The sequence below is a fragment of the Acinonyx jubatus genome, chromosome C2 (genome assembly GCF_027475565.1).
Source record: "Acinonyx jubatus isolate Ajub_Pintada_27869175 chromosome C2, VMU_Ajub_asm_v1.0, whole genome shotgun sequence".
In the NCBI taxonomy this organism is placed as follows: Eukaryota; Metazoa; Chordata; class Mammalia; order Carnivora; family Felidae; genus Acinonyx; species Acinonyx jubatus.
In genome coordinates, this window is record NC_069384.1 from 72,904,082 (window position 1) to 72,927,556 (window position 23,475).

The 23,475-nt window shown below is 40.3% G+C and overlaps 1 protein-coding gene across 5 annotated transcripts in view; it reads left to right on the plus strand.

Annotated features, from left to right (window-relative positions):
• The window catches only part of ATP13A3 (ATPase 13A3), a 100,740-nt gene that overhangs the window by 9,188 nt on the left and 68,077 nt on the right, over positions 1 to 23,475 (plus strand). The window contains exons 1-2 of one of the 5 annotated variants that reach the window (XM_053221045.1): positions 1,528 to 1,643; positions 4,260 to 4,303. The exons of 1 other annotated variant lie outside the window; for it this stretch is intronic. The gene's annotated coding sequence lies outside the window, so the exon portion shown is untranslated. Of the gene's footprint in view, positions 1 to 1,527; positions 1,644 to 2,987; positions 3,496 to 4,259; positions 4,304 to 21,330; positions 21,391 to 23,475 lie in introns of those variants that run through there. 3 more of the 5 variants (XM_027061169.2, XM_053221048.1, XM_053221046.1) reach the window with 3 other exon arrangements.

The window sequence follows — 23,475 nt, forward strand, 5'->3', positions numbered from 1 at the left end:
GCAGTGAATGTGTGGATGTTCCCTCTTGGTGATCTTGGTGGGGAGGTGATGGTGAATGCCAGAGGCAAGCAGGAAAGGGGTTTTGAGGGTGGAGGAGAAGCCAGACAGTCCTTATGGAAGGTAAAGTTAGAGCTTAGTGGGAGGATTGTTGTCTATTTGGTGCTGTGATCATGGGTTGGGGCTTAAAGAAGGAGCAGGATCGAGGAGGGAGGGGCTGGGCCCTTCGTGAGCAGTTGCTGGGCCCAGAATCATCATGGGTGGAAAATCAGCAAGCCTCCCAGAACTTCTCAGGACTTACTCCACTCTTTTTCGACTCTTCTTGGGCTTCTCTTCCTTTTCTGGCTCCGTCTTTCCCCTCAGCGTATAAACACACTCAAGCTTTTCTTAGTGACTCAGCATCTCCTCCAGTCAGTATCCAAATTCTCTCCTTGCATACCCAGAAGGTCTGTAGCAGGAGATTTCTTGATATATTCAGTTACTTTTTTTCTTCCTAGAGTTTCCCCTTGCCCTGCTGTGTGTGGCCTTGCTCTGGGGATTTTGGCTGCTTCTTGAAGTCTGGGGGGGCTCTTTGGGGGGTCTTTCAAAAGCCTTAATGCGTTGACAGGTTCATGCTGGATGCCTTGGAGGTACACTTGCAGCCAGAAGCCTGGGGAACCTCTGCAGCATTTTCAGTGAAAGCGCATTTCAGATAGTTCACTCTGGAGGCTGAGTGGAGGACAATTTTGTCTGAAGGAGGCTGCTACAAAGGATGGCTGGAGCCTGTAGGAGGTAGGGGTTCGGGCTTATTAAGGAGGTGAAATAGATAAGGTTACTGGATAACTGGGTTACTGGATAAGGCAAAGGGCTGAATCAAGAATGACTCATGCCCAACTTTCTAATTCTGATGGCAGTAGGTGGTGGTGTGGACAGCTGAGGGAGGGGCTGAGATGGAGCTAGTGGGATGGGCTCACTCCCTGCTGTGCTGACTTTGGGGTGCCTGTGTGATGGGCTGCCAGGCAGGCAGCTGGATATTTGGGTCTAGTTTTTGTGAAAGAGGTCTGGGCTGGAGATGGCTGATTGGGTAGTTGAAACGGTGAGGATGGAGGTAGTCCCCAGAAGAGTGGAGTGACAGGAGCTTATGGGGAGGCTCTCATTTAAGGTGCAGAGTCACAATTGGTGTCACTGAAGGATGTCATCAGAGGAGGCCGGGGCCTCATTTACTGCGAATGTGAGAATTAGGAGAGCACACGCCCTTGGAACCCGAGGGAGCATTGAGATTCCAGAAGGTGAGACTCATCTTGAGGTGTCAAACGTAGCAGAAAGATCCAGAGAGTTAGGCCTGAGGAGTACCTGCCCGCTTTGGGAAAAGGAAGATCAGAGGTTACTCTTGCCTGGGCAGGGTTAGGGAAGGGAGTGTGTGTGTGGGGAGAAAAAGTAGACTGCCACGCATTGAGAAATGAGGAAGTGGAGAGGGGCAGGGGGAGGGACCAAGACGACATTGATTAAGAGGCCAGCAGGAGAGGCAGAGAAGCACTTAGAAGCTACCTGCTGGAGAGGGCACTTTGGAGCGGAGTGCTGGCACCACCGTTTTGTTTTTAGACTTGAGAGACCTGAACTTTTTAAAGGCGGAGGGGAAACAGCCTGGAGCCAAGGAGCCGTGAGAGGTGAGGGAGGAGGCTTTAAGGGCTCAATCCCACCTAGCGAGCTTCTTACAGTTTGCCAACTTCCACACCTTTTATCTCCTATAATCATTTGAATAGTGTGAGGTTTGAAACACACACACACACACACACACACACACACACACACACACCGGTGAGACTGCGCCCAGGGGTTGTGAAGAGAGATGTGGACTCACTAGGTCCAGGGCGCTCTACACCACGTGAGGAAATTCGTGGAACCTGTCCAGCCCCACACAATTTAGGGGGCCAGGAGTAGCGTGTTCCTGGCTCCCAGGGAGGTGACATCTGCGCCGTAAACTCGGGGGCAGTGTGCTGTCTCAGATGATGTGTCACCATATGTCGCGGAGAGGGCCGGGTAGTAAGTAGCCCCTGAGAAGTGTCACCATGTGCTTCGAACCAGAGGCTGAATGCTTCCTGCGACGTATCCCGAAAGTGCGGTGGACCAGGGGTAGGGCGCGTGCCATCCCTTCCCTTTCTCGCGTTTAGGCAACTAAGAGTTCTGTTAGCCGCAGGGCGTAGTAACAATAGTGATGGCCCAGCTTCCCCGGCGCGGGCGCGGTAGGCTAGGGGCCGAGAGACTGCTGGAGCCCCAGGCAGCAGGTGGCGGGGCGCGCTCCCGGCGCGCGTCGCCGAAGGGACGCCGCGAAAACCAAACGCGCGATTTGTATACCCGGCCGGGGCCCTGCGCCGAGATAAAGCTTCTGCGGAGGGAAGTATTTAATTCGCTTCCAGCACCATCGGAAGAAACTCCTTCACGCCGGAGGCTGTGGGGTGGGCGCGTGGGAGCTTTCTCTTGGGTACGCTTCCCAGTCCTCCGCCCGAAGCCGGGTGCGCCGAGCCGGTTGTCAAAGGCGAATTACAGTATTTTGTTTGTTTTTCGATGGGGAGGCGTTGCTGTTAAGGAATGAAAGAGGCCTGGATTAGAGCTAGGATCTGGCTTCCTCTGCATTCTAGCACAAGTTTCCTGCTCGACCTTGACTCTGGCCAAGTCTATTCCAGGCCCCTCACTGGTCCTCAGTTTCCCTGTTCATTAAATGGGAATTTGGACTATGATCTTGTTTTTGCACAGCCAGGGTGGCAAACTCCATCTCCTCCAGGCCAAATAAACGCCGTCCTCTATGGGTAGCCTCCTCTCCCCTACACCCAGCTCTTTGGAAGGGTCCTCTTCTCCCCTTCTTTTCTTCGCCCGCCTAGGGGGCTGAAGGGGAGGTGGGCGGGGACTGCCCTATCGGCCCGCCCGCCTCCGCTGGCCCCGCCCCCTTACGTCCCCTCTGCGCCCCTCCGCCCTCGGCGCGGGGATGAGGCAATCACGTGACCTCACATCCGGCGCGGGAGTCCCGAGCTCGCAGCGCGCGCTCCCCCGCCCGCCCGCCCGCCTGCCCGCCTGCCCGCCGGCTCTCCCCGCAGCGTGATCCGGGCGCCACGGCGGAGGGGAGGGGGGGTTCGCGACGTCGCTGGCGGCGGGAGGCCGTTTCGGAGTGCAGACCGCCCCCCTCCCCTGCCAGCCTCCCCCGCCGCCCTCCCTTGTTCTCGCTCTGCCCCGGCTGCACGCCGCCGCCGCGGGCGCCGAGGAGGAGAGCGCGGACGCCCCTGTGCCCGGCGCGGCCCGGGCCTGCCCGCGGCGCCTCCCTCCCCTCACCCCGAGCCGCAGCGCGCGGCGGCGGCGGCGCCTCGAGCCCGAGCGACCCGCGGCCGCCGGCGCCGGCCGAGGGCGATGGGGCTGGGCTGAGGCGAGGCGGCGGCGGCGACAGCGGCGGGCCCGGGCCCTGGCTCCCCGCGGTCCCTCGGCTGCTCCGGCCGGGAGGCCGGCGAGGAGACGGCGCAGCGGCGGCGGGTGAGTGGTCGGGCTTTCCCGGGACGCAGGCTAGGGGTGTGGGTGGTGGTGATGGCGAGGGGTTGAAGGAGGTGAAGGGGGTTGTCGGGGGTGGCGGGTACAAGGAGGGCTTCTGGTCGGCTCCTCGGGCTGGAATCCGGCATCCCTTCCCGGGGGAGGTGAGCGGGGTGGGGAGCGGAGCGCTAAGACCGCGGAATGTGTGTCTGGGACAGGTGAGGCGAGGAGGAGACACCCACGTTGTGGGTGTGAAGGCCTGGGTTGGACACGCTGCCTGCGGGGCCGGCGAGTGTGTGCTGGGACTTGGGAGAGGGATGGTGGTCCAGCCCTTTGCGAAAGTCCCGGAGATGATGTGGTGGAAGGGCCGGGCGCTTCTGTGTTTCTGCGGGTGCTGCCCGAAGGGATCTTGAGTTCGTCCTTAGCCTCCGAGTAGTGGGAGCTTCTTGCCAATCACCGCATTTTACGGGTAACTCAGTGAGGCCCAGAGAGGAAAAGTGACTTCTGAATTGCTCAAGGCTTCTCACTTTGACTCTGTAAGCGAGCCGCAGAAAAAGCCAGGGTCCTCTCGTCCAGTACTTGCGCGGCCGCGCTCTCTACGGCCTTAACGTCTCCCCCATTACCTTCGCATAGTTAGGCTTGGTAGATGTTATGACCTCTTTTGAGGGGGTTGTGGCGGAGGGAATGGATTGAAGATTGACAGCTCCGTGCGGGGCTTCCCAGTTGGGAAAGCTTTTGTGACAGGTGTTTATCATTTCCTCTTCCCATAGATCTGACAGGAACATCCTTGGATCTTGGTGTCTGGACATAGGAGGTATGAATCACTCACGTAATTAACTCCTTTTAATCGTCAGTGTCTTAGAGCTATATTTAGTGGTTATATTAGTGCAAAATGAATGGGTATGGAGTTGTAAACCTAGAAACAGAATCCTGTGTTGCCTACGTATGATTCTGAACTGAATAAGTAGAACATTTGTGTACATGATGACTATTTTAGATCTATGAGTCAGGAAGTTAGACTTTTGTAAAAATCCAAGAAATGCAGGAAAGTTAAAGATTATTGCAAAATGAATACTGTCTTTTAAAGGCTTTGTTGCTGAAGTGAACGTGTTCTGATTCATTGTCTTTTAAAGAGTGATTTCATAGTTAAAAGTGTTTTACCTTTGGTTACAACTCAGCCTCTTTACCAAGGCACATATATTAATTTTGTTTCACTGGAATATATGGGGCAGTCTTTTCTCAGGAGGATTGTTACTTTGCGGAATAGGCTATAGGCTACAGTTGGCAAAATAAATGCATGTGGGCATCCCATTCTGGTTTAGCAGTCCTTTTTTTTTTTTTTTTTTAAGCAGATCAGTTACTGGAAGTTTCAGGTAGTAAGCCTATTATTAATAATTGTCATGGAAGTTTACTTTTGCTACTCTCCTTGCCTTTGCATCATCCACTGTTAGATCAGGTGAGAGTGAGACAGTTGAGATTTTTGAATGTAGTTAGAACAGCAAAGCTTGTGTTTGCACAAGGCATTGGGTAGGAAAAGTGATGGCACTGGTTGTTTCAATTTATAAGTAGTAGAGTTATAAATGAAAATACTGAGTAGCAGTTTATTTTGAAAATACAGTTGACAGGCTTTGATTTGAAGCAGTGTTCAAATTATGTAGTAGGAGGGCTGATTTCTTTGTCTAGGTCAACCAGGATGCTTTATTTGGGGTATGCCAGGTAATTAAAATTTTAATTTGTAGCTGATTTGAGATAAATAGGATAAACTACATAGATAGGAAAAATAGTTTTATAGTAATTAGAACAAAGCTCTGTAAGCCTAAATGTCTAAACATTATCTTCTGATGAGTTTCTACCTGGTTTTGCTTATTACATGTTAGAGCTAAAATACTTGTGTTGGTTTAGTTAACCTTTAATAGTTCTCTCATTTAGGTAGTATCAGTTTCCTGCCTATGTTATAGTTCGAATATGGATTCTTAGGTGGATAATAACTGTGTGTTGGCAGCTACAACATATTGTAGAGAAAGCATGGACATGGGAAATCATACTGGAGTTTGATTTTTGACTTTTCATAACTAGTTCTTTGACCACTGCTGATAGTTACTGAGTAAGCTCATTGTATGGTAAACTTTGAATTTAACACTTGACTTGAATTAATGCATTTAAACCCTGTTTTACAGATGAGGAAACTTGAGATTCAGAGATGTTAAGTTGCTTAGAGTCACGTACAGCTAGCATGGTGAACCTAGAAATAGAAACTGCTTGTTACATACGGTAACAGAGTTAGGGTTCTGGCTGTCTTCAAAGTCCTTTGTATTCTAAGTTGCTTAACTTCCTGATCTTCATCATCATCATCATCATCATCTTCTACTTCTTTTTTTTTTTTTTAATTAAAAATGAACACTCATACTTACCTTAGCAGGTTTTGAGGATTAACTGAGCACTTGTATTCTCCATTTCCCTCTTGCATTTCATATACTAAATCAGGTTATGCTTCTGTAACATGGTTTTGTAACCACTTGTGAATATAACGTTTTAAAATGTGAGCATACCTTATTCCCAAGATTAATAGTTGTCCTAGGAGATGGGCTACGATCAGTGATATGGGGACATCCTGTGAAACTGTCTTTATTCTGTATTTTTTCCCAATGGTCTGGGTGATGGTGGAAGTAACTTTATACTTGTGAATGACAGCAAAATGGTTGTAGTTGCTAAAAAATAGAATTTTAAAAGGCTCTTGATTACGTGCTTTATCTCATGCTGGGTTCTGTTCACTGGTAAACTTGATAACCTAAACTATAAGTAGTAAGTGGAAGACTTTGTGAATGGAACCTAAATTGAATAGCTGTTAGCAGCTTATCACTTGTTGAAGACTCGTACTCTTAAACCAATTCACAGTGTTATGTTAGAAGAAGATAATCCAGTGCCTGACATGTACCTGATACATCACCAGAAAGTTTGTTCCAGTGATGGGATGCATTCTGAATGTACTGTAGAGCTCATCTAATTAAATCTGCATCCAAGAGATAGCTGATGGGATTTGATCTTTGGTTTTGGAACATAGTTTGTGTGAAATGAAGCTAACTGGCTTATGGAGAGAATAAATCCGTAGTCACCAAAACCATGTTCTAATTAACCCATCTCACTAGTCCAGGAAACATGCAAGAAACAAGGAAATAATTGTTAGAGTCTTACTTAAATTTTGTTGACTTCATATTTTAAGAGTAGAGAAATAAGAGAAGATCAGAATTAGAACACATCTTTTAAGATTTATTTAAAAAAGTAAAAGTTTCTGGGCTTATTGAATGTGGAGAAAAGTAGGTGGTATCTGTAGGGTAGAATGTCCTGAACTTAATGGTAGCTAATGTTTATATAAGTTATGAGTTAAAAACATTTGTGTTAGTAAGATTAAAAAGAGAGAGGTGATATGAAATGTCATGAATAAATGGTAATAAAAAACGAGCACTTTGTAATCACGAGTTAAAAGATGTTATGGAATTAGTAAGGAGGGAGAAGAATGCCATGAAGGAAAGGGAGAGCCGTTCAAGGAAACTTGAGGGTGCGCATTGCTGAGTTTCCATAGAACAGTTCTCCAGAGAGAAATGTCCCAATACCAGATCTGGTAACATCTTAGACCCAAAAGGCTCATAATGGGGCCTTTGTTAGGTCTGAGTGGCAAAATACTAACTCAGGTAGCAAACTTTAAGACTGCCAAATTAAAGGAGTTATGTACCACGGGGCATCTCTCCCAGGAAAGAGGCCATATAAACTTGAAAACAGAGCTCCACAGAAGCAGGTTTCTTTGAAGGTACATCTTTTACCTCTTCCTGTCACCAAAGGCCACTAATCCTGGTATGAACTGAGAATGCAGGAAGAAGTACCCTGTGTTTAAAGTTGATTTGTGTGTGTGGGATGCGATGAATTAAGTGAGTTGTAATCAATCTCTTTTTTAAAACATTGTTTTAATGTTTATTTATTTTGAGAGAGAGACAGACAGTGTGAGCAGGGAAGGGGCAGAGAGAGAGGGAGACACAGAATCCAAAGCAGCCTCTAGGCTCTGAGCTGTGAGCACAGATCCTGATGCGGGGCTCAAAATCATGAGCTGTGAGATCATGACCTGAGCTGAAGTCGGACGCTTAACTGACTGAGCCACCCAGGCGCCCCTGAGTTGTAATCAATCTCTGAATGGAAATTTCTCTCTCTTTTGTTGACTCTTTCACTTACTCCCTATGATCTGCTGACACCCAGATTCTAGTTAGGTAAGAAATTGAATTTCTGGGAAGAGTGAGTTAACTACGCAAAGTAGAATTTCCTGATTATATGATGTGGAACTTGCTGATGTATGTAGTCTTTTTCTCAGCTTTTTTAATTTATTTTTTATTAAAAAATTGTTTTTAAAGTTTATTATTGAGAGACAGAGCATGAGCATGGGAGGGACAGAGAGAAGGGGAGACACAGAATCTGAAGCAGGCTCCATGTTCTAAGCTGTTAACACAGAGCCCGACGCGGGGCTGAAACTCTCAAACCATGAGATCATGACCTGAGCCAAAGTGGGATGCCTAACTGACTGAGCCATCCAGGTGCCCTATTCTCGGAAATTTTAAATAAAAATATTTGGGTGCACCAGTTGGTGGAGCATGTGACTCTTGATCTTGGGGTTGTAAGTTCAAGCCTCGCCTTGGGTATACAGATTACTTAACAAAATCTTAAAAAAAAAAAAAAAAAGAATTGTACCTCTTGTTGGGTGGTGGTATAAAAGACAGTTCTACCTCTAATAGCAAGCTAGATTAATTGACTATTCTATTTAGTTTTTTCTGTTTTCTTCATAAGGCATTTGTGAGTTGGACAATGAAATAATGAAGTGTGAGATTGGAAAACATTAATGCTGAATGGTCACAGATAGGTCAAAGACTAGTCCCTTCTTTTTATAGAAAAGGAAACATGTCTGGAGAGTAAGTGATAGCATCCTAGTAAAGGATCTGGGGTTAGACGGTTTCTTTAGGTAGGGTATTCTTTCCACTCTTTCCTTTGTTCTAGTTACCGGCCCATCTCAAAACTCGATGTGCATTTTTTCTTTTTTCTATTGAGAACCAACGTTAAGGATTGCTTTTGATTACTTGACAGGCTTTTATTTTATTTTTATTTTATTTTAAAATAAGTCATGGAGTAGTTACTACATGTCTAGTGTGCCTTCTTCTAATAGCATCCTTGTTGCTCTGCTTTTTCCCATTTGTGAAAAAGGATGAATAATGCATTAGTTATTAACTTACTTTGATACACAAGACCAATGTTTTGGTTCCCAATTCTTTCTGATCTAAAGAGCTGAGTAAAATGAAATCACCTTTTATGTGGGGGCTTTGGGCCTAAATTCTCATTTAAGGTAAAAATCCAGTATAGTCAAAATTACCCTTGAAAAAGTCCTTTAGGAAGGCATCAGTTTGAAAACTGATTGTTGACTGACATACCGTTTTTCACTTCCAACAGCCAGTTATTTCTCCAGCTTTTAGGTTATTTTTTTTGTGTGAGCTGGATCATAATTGGCTATGTGAGATACCTTTGACAGGTGAATGGGACTTTAGATTGGCTGAGAAACAGCAAATTTATAGTCTCCATTGCATGGTCACTCTGGGACAAGGATGTAAAGGCAGGCATCCTGCCACCATTATTTAAAGTTATTTTTTCTCTTGTTTTCCTTTTTTTCCTATAGCACAGATAGTTGAATGAGTGTAATTAAAGGCATATATGATGTGAGTCCACAATGTGAATAATGGAGAAAGAAATTAGATATTTATGAAAATCTGTTCTCTCTCCACGGTTATATTGGGTGTTTTATAGCACACAAAGAACCTAGAATAATTAAAAGGCTCAATAATAACGTTGGAAATATTAGGGGACCATTTGTACTTTGTATAACTCTGGGTTGATATTCGGCTATATTCAATGTTAGATAATGTCTTCCTTAACTACTAGTAAAATCTGCATTATTTTAAAAGAACTGTAGATGCACCTGGCTGGCTCCAGTTGGTAGAGCGTGGAACTCTTGATCTTGGGATATGAGTTTGAGCCCCATGTTGGATGGAGAGTTAACTTAAAAATAAACAAACAAACTATGTAAGTTGTTAATGTTTTCCTTGAAATTTAAAGTATCTGAACCTAAACATTACTCTTGGGATAGCACAGTAAGAAAATACTGGTCTGATGGCTAAAGATGCCTTGGGAGAGGGTGTTATACATATAGGGGTTAAAATGTGGGCACCAGAGCCACGTACAAGTGACTTTAAATTCCAGCCTCATCACTGATTAGCTCTGTGGTTGGGTTCAAGTCACTTAACCTTTTTTAGTTTCTTCATTTGACAAGTGGAGGTAATAAAAGCTACTGGAGAGAATTGTGAGGATAAGAGCCTCAGTAAATGGTAACACACTATTATTTGTTTAATGTAGTTATGGTTTAATAACATTTAGCATATTCGAAACAAATGTGTGTGTGTGTGTGTGTGTGTGTGTGTGTGAGAGAGAGAGAAGGAGGGAGGGAGGGAAGGAGAAAAGTGAAGAGAAGGGAACGTAGAGGGGGGATTGAGGATTGCTGCCTTTATTATTTTAACTGGAGCAGCAGGCAATTATGACATAGTTTTGTATTCAGGCTTTTCATAGTAAAGTACCATGATTTTGCATCTTTGGGAACAACATCCTAAAAAGCTCAAGCTGTTAATCTCATGTATCGCTAATGTACATTTTATGTATATTTTTATCTTTCCCTTTCTCTCTTTGGGTGTGTTTGCAGTCATTTCCCCCTATCCTCTGTGTTACTGTCACCCATTGTCTGTCCCTGGCCATGTTATAAAATTTAAAAATATGTTTAATTAGGCTTATTTAGTGGAATTTTATGTGATTTATTTTCATTTAGAAATACTGATTAGTGAAATGTGTCTACATCTTTAAAAGGAAGGTTTGAAATTTTATTTTCTTTCTGTGGCCTTTGGATTGATTTCTTTAAATGTGGGTCACTGGTTCTTCAAAGACCAAAGATTTTTCATTCATCTCTAGATTATGCCTTAACTTTTTTTTTTCTTTTTAATGTTTACGTATTTTGAGAGAGGGCAGAAGCAGGGGAGGGGCAGAGAAAGAGGGAGACTGGATCTGAAGCAGGCTCTGTGCTGACTGCAGAGAGCCTGATGAGGGTCTCGAACTCATGAACCAAACTGTGAGATCATATGTAACCTGAGCCAAAGAGGTGCCATCAAGTTGAGGTGAGCCATCAAGGTGCCCTAATTATGCTGTAACTTCTTAAGCCATCAGTTTTCTAAGCTCATTTATAATTTATTTTGTCCATGATTTCCTAAAGTTTCTCTTAAAAAAATTTTTTTTTGCCTTACTGTTTTTCCATGCATAAAAGATAGAATCCTTATTTACATGCCAATTATAATAATGTGTTTCAGTTTACTAAATAAAATGTAAAGTACTACAGGCAAGTAGCCTAATTTTGTCTGGAGCACTTAATTATTTGAACGACTAGACTAACCTAACAAGTTCTCAGTTAAAGTCGATTTTTACTTCAGGGATCCTTTTGATAGGAAAATATGCTTTTTATAGTGATTACTACTGCCTTAGAGTTCGTTGATGGATAATTTTGAGCTAACCCATGCTTGTTTTCTGTTCAGTTTTTGGTGAGAAGAACAGGATGAACTGCTTAGTTAGGTTCAAAAGCATCTTAATGTGTTTTTCTCTTGAATCCTTTCTTATCTCTGATGCAGCCCGTAGTGAATGACCCTTCCTCATGTTGCCTTAAAAGTATTGTGGCAATTACCAATTATTGTAGCACCTACGTGTTGTGATTTTTATAGGCAGGAAGGAAGGAAGGAAGCTTGGTTAGGGCCTTTTGGTTATGCTCTTAGGATTGTGTTGGCACATCTGATTATTCAGTGTGTTTTAGTCCTGTGTGTGCCAAGCACAGGGCTAGATGCTGGATATATGTTGATGAATGAGTTCTGCCATCTTAGAGGTGAACAGTCTAGCAAGTGAACACAGTGCTGCTGTGCTGAACAAGCCCAGAAGACACCATTCACATTGTATTGGGAACGGGGCCCTGTGTCATGGCCTTTGGTCTCTTTCAGTTGAAAAAAGTTCAGAATCTCCATCACCTGCAAGTTAATCCATATCTGTATCATATCAGACAAGGCCCTTCATCATAGAGACCACCCTGTGCCCCAGTCAGTTTAGGTAACTTGTATTCCTGACATTTTCTAGGATTTCTCACCTTAGTACTTCTTCTTTTTTTTTTTTTTAAGTTTTTATTTTAATTCCAGTTATGTAACATACAGTGTTATGTTAGTTTTGGGTGTACAGTGTAGTGACTCAGCACTTCCATACGCCTCCTAGTGCTCCTTATGGCAGGCGATCACCTGTTGAACCCATCCCGAGCTGCCTCCTCTCACCTCAGTACTTCTGCATGTGGTGATTTCTCTGCTTGGATTCCATCCCTCTGTTATTTTCCCTCTTTTTGCTGCCTGTTTGCTTGAGGAACTTCACACCTTTTAGGTCTTATATCAAGGGATAGTTCTTCTCTGAAGTCTTTTCTGTCCTTTGCCCTCCTCTCCCTGTTCCTCGTGCTCCCACGATACCTACTTTATAGCAGCACATAACCATTTTGTTTGATATGTGTTTGCTTATCGTCTAGTTTACTAGACTTGGCTCCTTGAGCTTAGGAGTTTAATCTTTGTAATCTCCAGCATTTAGCACAGTACTTGGCACATGTGGGCAGTGACATCCTAAAACATGACTTTTTATGAAATCAGAAGTGGTGATAAGCCATAATGATTTGTGCTGGAATGTTACTTTAATATTTAGAGATTTATCCTGAAATGTTAGGATACTTGGGCAACATTGATTTTTTTCAATTAATGTGCCTTTTCCTAAATCAAGCAATGGTCTAGGGTAGATTTCAAGATACTACTGGCTAGGATAAAGACACTGTTTTAAGTTCATTGGAGAACATGTTGGTGAGCCTTTCTGTGTAGAATAATGAAAAATTGACCATAAGTGGTCTCTAAGACACATAAAATTTTTTTTAAATTTATTATTATTTTTAAGTTAAATCCAAGTTAGTTAACATAGAGTGTAATAATGATTTTAGAAGTAGAATTTAATGATTCATCACTTACATATAGCACCCATTGCTCCTCCCAACAAGTGCCCTCCTTAAGGTCCCTTGCCCATTTAGCCCATCCCGCCCCCCAGCACCCTACAGCAGCCCTCAGTTTGTTCTCTGTATTTAAGAGTCTCTTATGGTTTCTGTCTCTCTCTGTTTTTATATTATTTTTGTTTCTCTTCCCTTATGTTCATCTGTTTTATATCTTAAATTCCACATGTGAGTGAAATTATATTTCTCTTTCTCTGGCTGACTTATTTTGCTAAGCATAATATACTCTAGTTCCATCCATGTTGTTGCAGCTGGCAAGATTTCATTCTTTTTGATTGCTGAGTAATATTCCACAAACAAAGCTTTTCGATCGAAGAATGGGTGACCCATAGGATTGCAGTAGCACTCTGTTTCTGCCGGTAGCACCCATGGCTGCTACTGTGTGGGAGTGGATGTGGTGACGAAATGAGAACACTTGTGGGAAGCCCAGTCAGGAATACTCTTAGACTTTTGCATTCTGAATGCTAGAACTATAATGCCCATTCCCTCTCTCTTCTACTTTTTTTTTTTTTTAAGTTTTGTTAAAGATTTATCTTAGATTTTCAGCTTTGAGAAGCTATAACTAATTTACATATTAACTTCTGAACAGAATGACTGTTGATGAAGAGGAAGTTGTTGATACTGAAAAACACGGTGCTGTGGGTGGAAGGTGTATAGGGTTACAGGAAGTCGGTAAGGGGCCTGGGAGAGGTTATTGGGAGAGTTGGAAAAGGACATTGGGATGAGTATAGGAGCATGCCAAAGACAAAATTTACTTGGTTGTGAAATTTTACCCTTTCTTCACACTCCTTGTCTTGCCCTGTCCCATTCATTCACCTATATTGCTTAGTGCTGGCCTCATTCTCAACCTTTAAGTTTTTAGTCTATAAGTCCAATGTTGTGGGACAAATGTTCTGACACATACAGAGGGACACAGATGGGAGATGTCCTCTGCTGGAAGGTAAAGGGACACTCAAAGTATGGTGGAGAACATACTTGACCGGGTCTGGAAAAACTTGTAGGAGTTCTTTAGCCAAACTGTTAGGAAAGGGCATTCTTGGCAGAAGGAACAATGTATGTGAAGGAATGGAGGCAGGAAACTGGCCCTTTGAGGGATTAAAATGTGTTCTATATAGATGGAAAGTAAGGTTTGTAAGAGGTGAATGATAACCTTTGGTGAAAGAAAGGCAGGTGGTGTTGATGGCTAGGCAGGGCCAGATTCTGAAGGATATTAACATGTTTTCCATTTAGTTGTGACCTTGTCCTTGGAGCCCAATTGGCTCTCTCCTCTACTTCCCCATGGTGGGGAAACACATAGTATTGTGCATTGTGAGACTTTTCAATTTTTTGCTAGTGAGAGGACTACTCAACTTTCTTAATTCAGTATATTTCTTCAGATGATACAAGCAGAGGATGCCTTTTTTTTTTTTTTTTTAAATAGGCTCCATGCTCAGGGCAGAGCCCAGTGTGGGGCTTGAACTCATGACCCTGAGATGAAGACCTGAGATGATATCAAGAGTCAAACGCAAAACCAGCTAAACCACCCAGATACCACAGGGGATACCTCTTTTTTTTTTTTCTTCTATAATTTATTTATTTTTTATAATCTACATTCAAGTTAGCACATGGTGCAATAGTGATTTCAGGAGTAGATTCCTTAAGCCCCTTACCCATTTATCCCATCCCCCCTCCCACAACCCCTCCAGCAACCCTCTATTCGTTCTTTATATTTAAGAGTCTCTTATGTTTTGTCCCCCTCCCTGTTTTTATATTATTTTTGCTTCCCTACTCTTCTGTTCATGTGTTTTGTATCTTAAAGTCCTCATATGAGTAAAGTCATATGATATTTGTCTTTCTCTAATTTCACTTAGCATAATACCTTCTAGTTCCATCCACGTAGTTGCAAATGGCAACATTTCATTCTTTTTGATTGCGAGTAATACTCCAGTGTGTGTGTGTGTGTGTGTGTGTTGTGTACACACACACACATACACACACCACATCTTGTTTATCCACTCATCCATCAGTGGACATTTGGGCTCTTTCCATACTTTGGCTATTGTTGATAGTGCTGCTATAAACCTTGGGGTGCATGTGTCCCTTCAAAACAGCATACTTGTATCCCTTGGATAAATAAATACCTAGTAGTGCAATTGCTGGGTTGTAGGGTAGTTCTATTGTTACTGTTTTGAGGAACCTTCATACTGTTTTCCAGAGTGGCTGCACCAGTTTGCATTCCCAGGGGATGCCTCTTTAAATATTTTATTTTGGAGGGACTCTAACCAGTTTGGGAAATGCTCCTGCAGACCATAGGAAGCTACTGAAATTTTAAGCAGAAAGAAATAATCACGTCTGGTTTGTATATTGTTAAGAATGAGGAAGACCAGAGAGGGCATCAGGACCTGAGTTGAGGCAATGTCGATGGAGATAGGGCATGGTGAGGTGGATGTGAGAAAGGTAGAAATGGTAAGACTTAGTGCCTAGTTGGATACAGGTATGGAATAGGAAGGAGTCTAGGATGACTTCCAAAATTCTGGCATGGAGCTTTATGCAAATCATACTCATTTTTTTCTTTAAAATTTTTTTTAACGTTTATTTATTTTTGAGACAGAGACAGAGCATGAACGGGGGGAGGGGCAGAGAGAGAGGGAGACACAGAATCGGAAGCAGGCTCCAGGCTCTGAGCCATCAGCCCAGAGCCCGACGCGGGGCTCGAACTCACGGACTGCGAGATCGTGACCTGAGCCGAAGTCGGACGCACTGAGCCACCCAGGCGCCCTGCAAATCATATTCATTTAAGGAGTAGAAAGATACAATAAAGTTATTGAATTTTAGCTGTATGTAAACATGTATGGTTGATGTTTAAATCTGTGGATCTGGAGCTTGAGAGAGATTAGTGCTGAAAATACTGATTGGCAGCTCTTGGTAGTTTTCACCATAGATGGATCAGTGTTGCCACCCTTGGTCCTTGGGTTATTATAAAGAGAGAAGGCTGGAGAATATTAATTAAGAAGTGGGTAGAGGAAGGGGGGCCTCGGGGAATATTAATAATTAAGAAGTGAGCAGAGGAAGTAGAAACTTGGTAACCTGGCTACCTGCCCCATGACCCAGGCTAGTGTAATATGAAGTATAATTTAGAATTGTGGGAAGTAAAAGGTGTGGGCCATCTTGGGAACCTGGTCAGTATTTTCCTTATGAAAGAGTATATTTCAGGTACATTGGGCTTTGAAATGAATTTTTGGAAAACAGACCCTTGAAAGATGATACTGTCTGCATGTTAATTCCTTAATTTGTTGGTAAGGTTCTTTGACAGAAGTCACCCCATGCTTGACTTTGTGGGAAAATAAAAAATGCTGATTTTGGTTAAGTGAAGTTTATTTTTTTCCTGTTTTTAAAAGATGATATTGACTGAAAACTGGTCAGTAAAGTAGATAAGGCCTGTAAAAGTGTTTTGTAAACTAAAAATCCCTGTACAGATGTCAGTTACTACTGTTATGGTTGGCATAGTGCCCAAATGCATTGGTCTTTTTTTTTTTTTTTTTAATCCTGAATAGTGGATTACAAAATGACCATAGGAAATGAGAAATTTCAGATTTCTATGATGGTTGTACCATGAGTAAGACCATTATTCTCTTCAACAGCAATTTAAAGTGTTTTTGGAATACTTGTTGAGTGCAGATGTTAAGGGCTTTGCGCTTCCTTTCAATGCTGAGTCAACATGGGTAGGTTTCAAGTTGGGGAAAAGGAGTGAAGTGGAAGAAGACAAATGCACATTATTTTAAAAAGATGATCCAAGTACTTACCAATTATAGTTGCAAATTAGCAGGATTGTACTTTTTGTACAGAATAGTTTCCTAGTGATTTTGTGCTTCTTTTGTGGTCAGGTCTTCATAACGTCTGGAAAAATGAAATGTGAACTGTAGTGTTGCACAGATGATGAGTAAAACTAATTTTGCTTTCTTGCCAACGTAATACAATAATCTTGAAGTGAACAATGCTGAGTTAATAAAGAAAAATTATTTTGGAGTTTGCTGTTAATAAGAAAAATGAACATCTCTGGGGTCTGTGTAACTCCTTAACATACTCCTTACAGACTTAGAATGTAATTTCCTGGAACTTTTTCTTCTCTCTGTTTTTCACTTTTTGACTATTCCCTACCCACCCTTGCCTCTTTTCCTCCCAGTTCTTCCTCTCCACTCTGCTCTGTTTAGGTACCTGTCTGTGCACACTATTACTTTTTGTTTCATTGTGCAGGTACAGTGTAATCGTTTTGAATAGGTTTAGTCAACAGTTTAAACTCAGTGCTGTGCTACCAACAATGTACTTTTGCTCAGCTGAAATGACATAGTACTATGGAAAGTTGAGACCCACTTCAAGTAGTACATGCAGTGACCACTGCGTAATGATGGTTACCTGCCAATAGCAACTATAAGGTTTTATCTAAGCTACATGTTGGCTTCTGTGCAAAAATGTAGATAATATGAGTCTTAGAATTAAGGAATGTTTAAATTTTATTTTATTATTACTATTTTTTAAGGTAAGCTCTACACCCAGTGTGGGACTTGAACTTATGACCCCAAGATCGAGAACCACATGCTCTACTGACTGAGTCAGCCAGGTGCCCCTGAGTGTTTAGATTTTAAAGAATGAATGTTTAAATTTTAAGTTCAAATTGCTGATTGAAATGTCATGCAAGTTTTTAGGGATTTGGATCAATAGCATTACATTTTAGAAGAAATAATCACTAATTTGCATTAAAATGGAAGAAACATTCATATATTACTTAACTAAAGACCTTATCTTACCTCTGAATTTAAAAATGTAACTTTTAGTTTGGCCAGTTAGGCTCACTTAGTGTGTACAAACTGTAATTACAACTCTAGATTTGTCAATTTCTATAGTATTAAATACCAAACAAGTTCTTTAGTGCTTGTTTTAGAATACTTGTTTCAGTTAGGTTTTTCTGCTTGTAAGTACCCCTAAAGCACAAAACTCATATACTCTATTTCCTGAGTTTGAAGAAACTGTTAATGATAACATGTATGTATATGTACTTGTACATGTGACATTGATTTCTAATTGAGATTGGTGGATCAAAGTGTGGGAATATTAAATTATGATGTACTCTTGGTTTTCCAAAACAGTAGTACAGAATTCACTCTTAACAGCAGTCCATAGGGTGCTCCTTGTTTTTATTTATTTAGCCAGTTTAATGGGCAAGTAGTGTTTTACCACATAATTGTATGCTTTACCTCACCTTGTTCTCTAATAGGTTCGTGTACTTTTTAATTGTTACTGTAGTCCCTTCCCTTACTCCATAACATTGTAAGATCCCTAAATTCTGGTTTCAGACAATTGTGAATTCGGGAGTCATCTTTGTAAAGGCAATAATAATACACCTGCCTTCTTTTCTCTTCACCACCATTATCATTTGTTTTATGTCTTACTTTTTCATTGAGACACATGAAGTTATATATCTATAGAAAACTCTGCTTTCCCAGATTAGTATTTCCAGTGGCACTAAAAAAAAAAAATCTTACAACTTTTCATAATCACTTGATCAGCAGCTTCTCTATTAAGGCTAGTGAAAACTGTCAGCCTCTTTCCTTATCAATGTCGGAACATCACCTAGTGGTGAAAGAGTGCAACAGCAAGATGCGTATGGAGGCAATACTTCTGTAGGTCAAAGCTTTCATGGTTGGAATGTATCGTTTGGATTATTACAACTGCTTCATTTCAGTGGAGAAGAAGTTGAAACCAAGACAGGTGAAGGAACTTGCAAAATAGTTCCTGTTGAATTAATTGTCTTTTTTGGGGGGAGGGGGTAAAGTTGTATATCTCCTACAATTCCTAGTATAATAATGAACATGGCATATATGGTTACTTGATGCTTGTAGATGGACTAATTTGATTAAATAATTTAGGATTTGCTGCTGTTTATGTTGTGTCACTGGCTACTACTTTTCCTCAGTGGAGCCAAATTGTGGAGGGGACATCAAAATAAATACAAGCAACTCTAGCTTCCTAGAAATGTACTTGTTAAGGGGGCCTTCAAAATGACTACTTTTCTTGCCTGGGGTAAAAAACCTGATGAAGAGAGATCCAGAAAATCTGGAGAATGGTTTGGTAGAGCACCGTGAAGTGCTTTGCAGGTTTCTACAAGTTTCACACCCAAGGGTGGCCATGCATTGGAGAATTAGAACTTTGTACATATGCTCAGCCTTCCTTCTTTCCTTTCTTTAACTATTTAGATGGTAAAAGCATTAAAAAAGCGCTAAAGTCTCTCCCACTTGCTCACCCTGCAATACAGTATCACCACTGGTGGCCACTGTGTCCAATTTATCGATCTGTTTGGTTAGGGGTAGATGCCAGTTTTCTTTCTAGGCCTACTGATTCTGCCTATTTTAAATATTCACTCTGTAGGACTGGTCTTATTGCAGTGATTCTGTCTATTATTTACTATTGCCTGCTGCAGCATTTTTCATAATAGATGGTAAGATTTTGAAATCAGTCTAGCAATTATAACAGTTTTGTAAATCTCAGTCCTCGAATGTGAAGCTTTGAAAAGTCACATATGTGAAGATTTAAAGGGAGGTTTGAAAGTTTTAAGATCAAAGCAGCTTGAATAAATGAAAAAAAAACCCTCTGATATAAGTAGACATTTAAAAAATGTAAGCTCTTTATTTTGTATGTAAAAGAATTTTTACACATTGCCATTTTTTACAAAGCAAAAGTTAAAGCATAAATATCAATTGTCAGTCCAAAGCTACTTTTCCCCATTTTTACTAAATAAGTGTTTTGCAGTTGACCAATACTCAAAGCCACTATTTTATCTAATGATGACTCTTACCACATGGAATTTCTACGAATAAAAGGATTGATTTAATGTATTTAATAAAAGTGATAAAAACATACATAGGTATGCTGTAGTGTGGGCTAAGCTGTAACTCTTCATGTTCCTAATATTAACCCGAAGGCAGATAATTACCTTATTTTTCGTAATTATAACTTATTTTGTTTTAGCTATCACATTGTTTTGTAACGTACAAAAAATATAATTATACAAAGACTGCACTTGACAAATGTAAATACAGTCTTGGTTTGGTGTGTTCTGGACACAATGGTCTTTCTTGAGCCTAAACACAGAAACAAAAGCATGTATTATAAGAGAAAGTTCAAGATGGGAAGTGATAAAACGGGTGTTCAGCAGAGCTTTGTTAAAATGTAGCTGGTATCCTTGTAAAATTTCCATGTATTCATTGAATTATATTATGTCATTCTTATTGTTGAGAGCTGACTTGAAGTGTTAGGTTTTGCCCTCATAGAGAGTTGTGGCAATTTGGTTCCTGTAGTTCGGAGATTAAGTTTAAAAAAAAAATTTTTACACAAACATTTGTGTAGCTATTAAAATGGAGTAAAGTAAGGGCTTATATGTATTAAGGCTCTTTTTATTTCAAATGTAAAGGGAGAGCTGCTTTTGAGTTTCAGAAGGTTATCTTAGTTGCCGTGGATGCTACGGATTTGACAGTGAAATAATATTCAGAGTGCTGACTGAACTGTTTTTACTTCAGGATCTTTAAAACACCTTTTGCTGAGTAGGCCTTCAAGATGGGTTTATCAAATTTTTATTTAACATGGGTAGGTACGTTTAAGTGTCAGGAAAAAAAAAATACCTAGAAGTACAAAGCCAATAGGATGATTCATTCTTTCAACAATGCAAGGTGACCCTTTTGAGTCTTAGTCTTAGTGCACTTTTTAATTTTTAAAACTGCAGAGTGTATGTTACAAACTTAAAAAAAATGTTATGTAAGCATTTCTTTTAGAGTAATTCAGTTGTGTGAATTTTGAGTAATAATACATTTTTAACTTTAGTTTTTTTACTTCCATCTCTCTGAACTTTGCAAATACTGAAGTAGAAATTTAAAAATGTGTTCTTCAAAATTGCTTCACTTGAAGTTTTACTCGTTACAGGTCACTCTCTAAATCACTTTGTGAGATTATATACTTTATAATTCTGGGCACATCTATGGAATATCCTTCAAACCCTCCACACATACTATTATAAAACTTTTGTTCCAACTAATAAATTCAGGTTTGAAGCAAAGATGGCTTAGAGGTTCGGGGATTTCTGTGCCAGTTAAGGCCAACCCCTCTTGTTTTAGGAAATGAGATATGACTCTTATCCTAGAGTATTATACTTCAAATGGTTCTTAGTAATTATATAATGTGAAAAAAATCAGTAAACTTACAAGAACTAGCATTTGATTTAGTGAGATTTATTCCTGATAGCTTCACTTTGTCCTGTGCTGCTCTTTTTACTCACAAAAAATCAAGTTCATTGTAAATGCAAGGAAGGGTTTGGTTAAGCACAATAGCCTATAAGCTCCTTGCTATTTAGATAACATCAAGGCTGAGGCATGCACTGTGGAATTGGGAATTCAGTGTGCTAGCTAGATATGACTTAATTCAAGAGGAGCTCTACCAGTGGCAGTTAGATGGCAGAAGGGTGTATCTTCTGAAAGTCCATTTAAAGTCCCTGAATATAAAAACCCTAAATTTTAATATCTTAGTCATCTTGAAAACAGTTCAGAAAGAATCAAAACAATATTTGGCAGAAAATTCTCACCTGAATGGATTTTTATGCTTAATTTTATTTTCATTATTAATAGCCAGATTTTGAAAGTGCTGCTGATACAGCAATTGGGAAGAATAATGATATAGTGCTTTTGGTAAGAAAAATTTCTTTAATTTGCTTTCTGTAATCTAAAAATTGACCTGATTAAAAACCATGTATGCACTCTTGCAAACTACCAAAGTTACATTCTGTAAGTTAAATGGATTTTAGAAGTTTGGTATTAATGCTTCAAATGTTCTAATTAGATATATGGTAGAATAGTATTTAATATATATTTTCATCCTTGTAAGCAATATAATTTAAAGTATATTTATAGATTTTTATTTTCATGGAGTCAAAGAAATGTTAGAGGCTTTGTATTATGTACCTGTTTTTAAAATGGAAATATACATTTATAAATATGTATATGTTTTAAATGTAAGCTGCTGCAATTTTCTCACTGGATTTTATTAAAAGTTTATATGAAAGTCTTGGTGGAGTCTTGATAATTTCCTATGTGGGTATAGTATGTTTAAAGAGAATAATAATTGATGGTTAACTTTTTATTTAAATTAAATTATTTTTAATATCAACTTCAGTAAAATTGGTAAGACTTAAGAATTTTGCCTTAAAAAGTAAGCTAAATTTTAGAACAATAACAGTTATAAAAAAGAATAATGAGATACAATGGTTAAGAATTGTATTTTTAGATGATTATGAAAACTAGATTGTTACAGGCAACATATGAAGATGAGATGATGTAGCTGAGTTAGACTGAGGTGAAGTCTGTCAAGATCCATTTGGGGAAAAGATTTTAAGTAGTTGTTAGTACGTGAAGTTAATGAAAACATTGAATATTAATGATAATTCTTTTTCTAAAATTATAAAAGCATGCTTATTCATCTGCTAATACATTCTACATTGAAAAATTAGGATTTCAAAAAGTGGGGAAGTACATCTGTATTTCTAGGCAATGGATAAAAGACAAAAATGCAGAAGAGTGAGAGTCAAAACTTAACAGTAAGAGACTATGGATAATGCCTGGTACTTGATTGGTCGGGTCAGTGGATTTGAGATTTATAGAAATAGAGTTCTCAAGGTTTATGGCCTTTGGTTCCAGGAATGAATATCTTCTGAAATTTTTTTTCTTTCTAAAAGCTTCAGATGAGTGCCTTTTATTTTATTTATTTAAAAACACTTTCTATTACATTTTCTACACACTAAAAAAGTAGGAAGATTAGGATAATGAACTCTCATGTACCTGTTATGCAGCTTTTAACTCAGCTGTAGCAATTACTAACTCATGCGATCCCCTGATGAATAAGTATAGGTTTTTTAATTTTTACTTTTTTTAAATTTGGAAGTAAGTTCAAACCTGCAGAAAAGTTGATATATTGGTGTAAAGTTGTTCATTAAGTTCCTTGACTATCTTTCTGATATTTGCAGAATCTATAGTGATGGCTCCTTATTCTCAAAATTGGTAATTTGTGTCTTCCTCCTTCCCCCTTTGAGTCCAACTAGAAAAATGATCAATTTCATTGATTTCTACTATCAGTTTTATTAATTTCCCTTCAGTGCTTACTGTGGGTGTAATTTGCTGTTCTTTTTCTACTTTCTTCTTCTTCTTTTTTAATGTTTATTTATATTCGAGAGACAGAGAGAGGGGGAGAGAGAGAGAGAGAGAGAGAGAGAGAGAGAGAGAGAGCTCTCAGCACAGAGCTTGACACGGGGCTCAAACTCATAAACTGTGAGATCATGACCTGAGTCAGATGCTTAACCAACCAACTGAGCCACCCAGGCGCCCTGTACTTTGTCTGCTTTCTAAAGGTAGACACTGAGGTCATGATTTTAGGGCTTTCTTTTCAGAATTTGAAATTTAGTGCTATAAATAATCTCTAAATACTCTTTTAGCTGCATCCCACAAATTTTGATATATCTTCATTTTCAGTATATTTCATATTTTCCCTATTGATTTCTGCCTCATGGATTTTTTTTCTCTACTTATCTTTCTCTTTTGGTTTCTAATTTAGTATAATTTTTTTAAAGAATTTATTTTGTATGACTTAAATTTATGTCTTGGAATATGGTCTTTCTTGGTAAATGTTCTGTGCACATGTTCAAAGAATGTATACTTTGCAGTGGAGTAGAGTGTTCTGTAAATATCAGTTGGGACCAATTTGATTGATAGTGTTATTCGGAT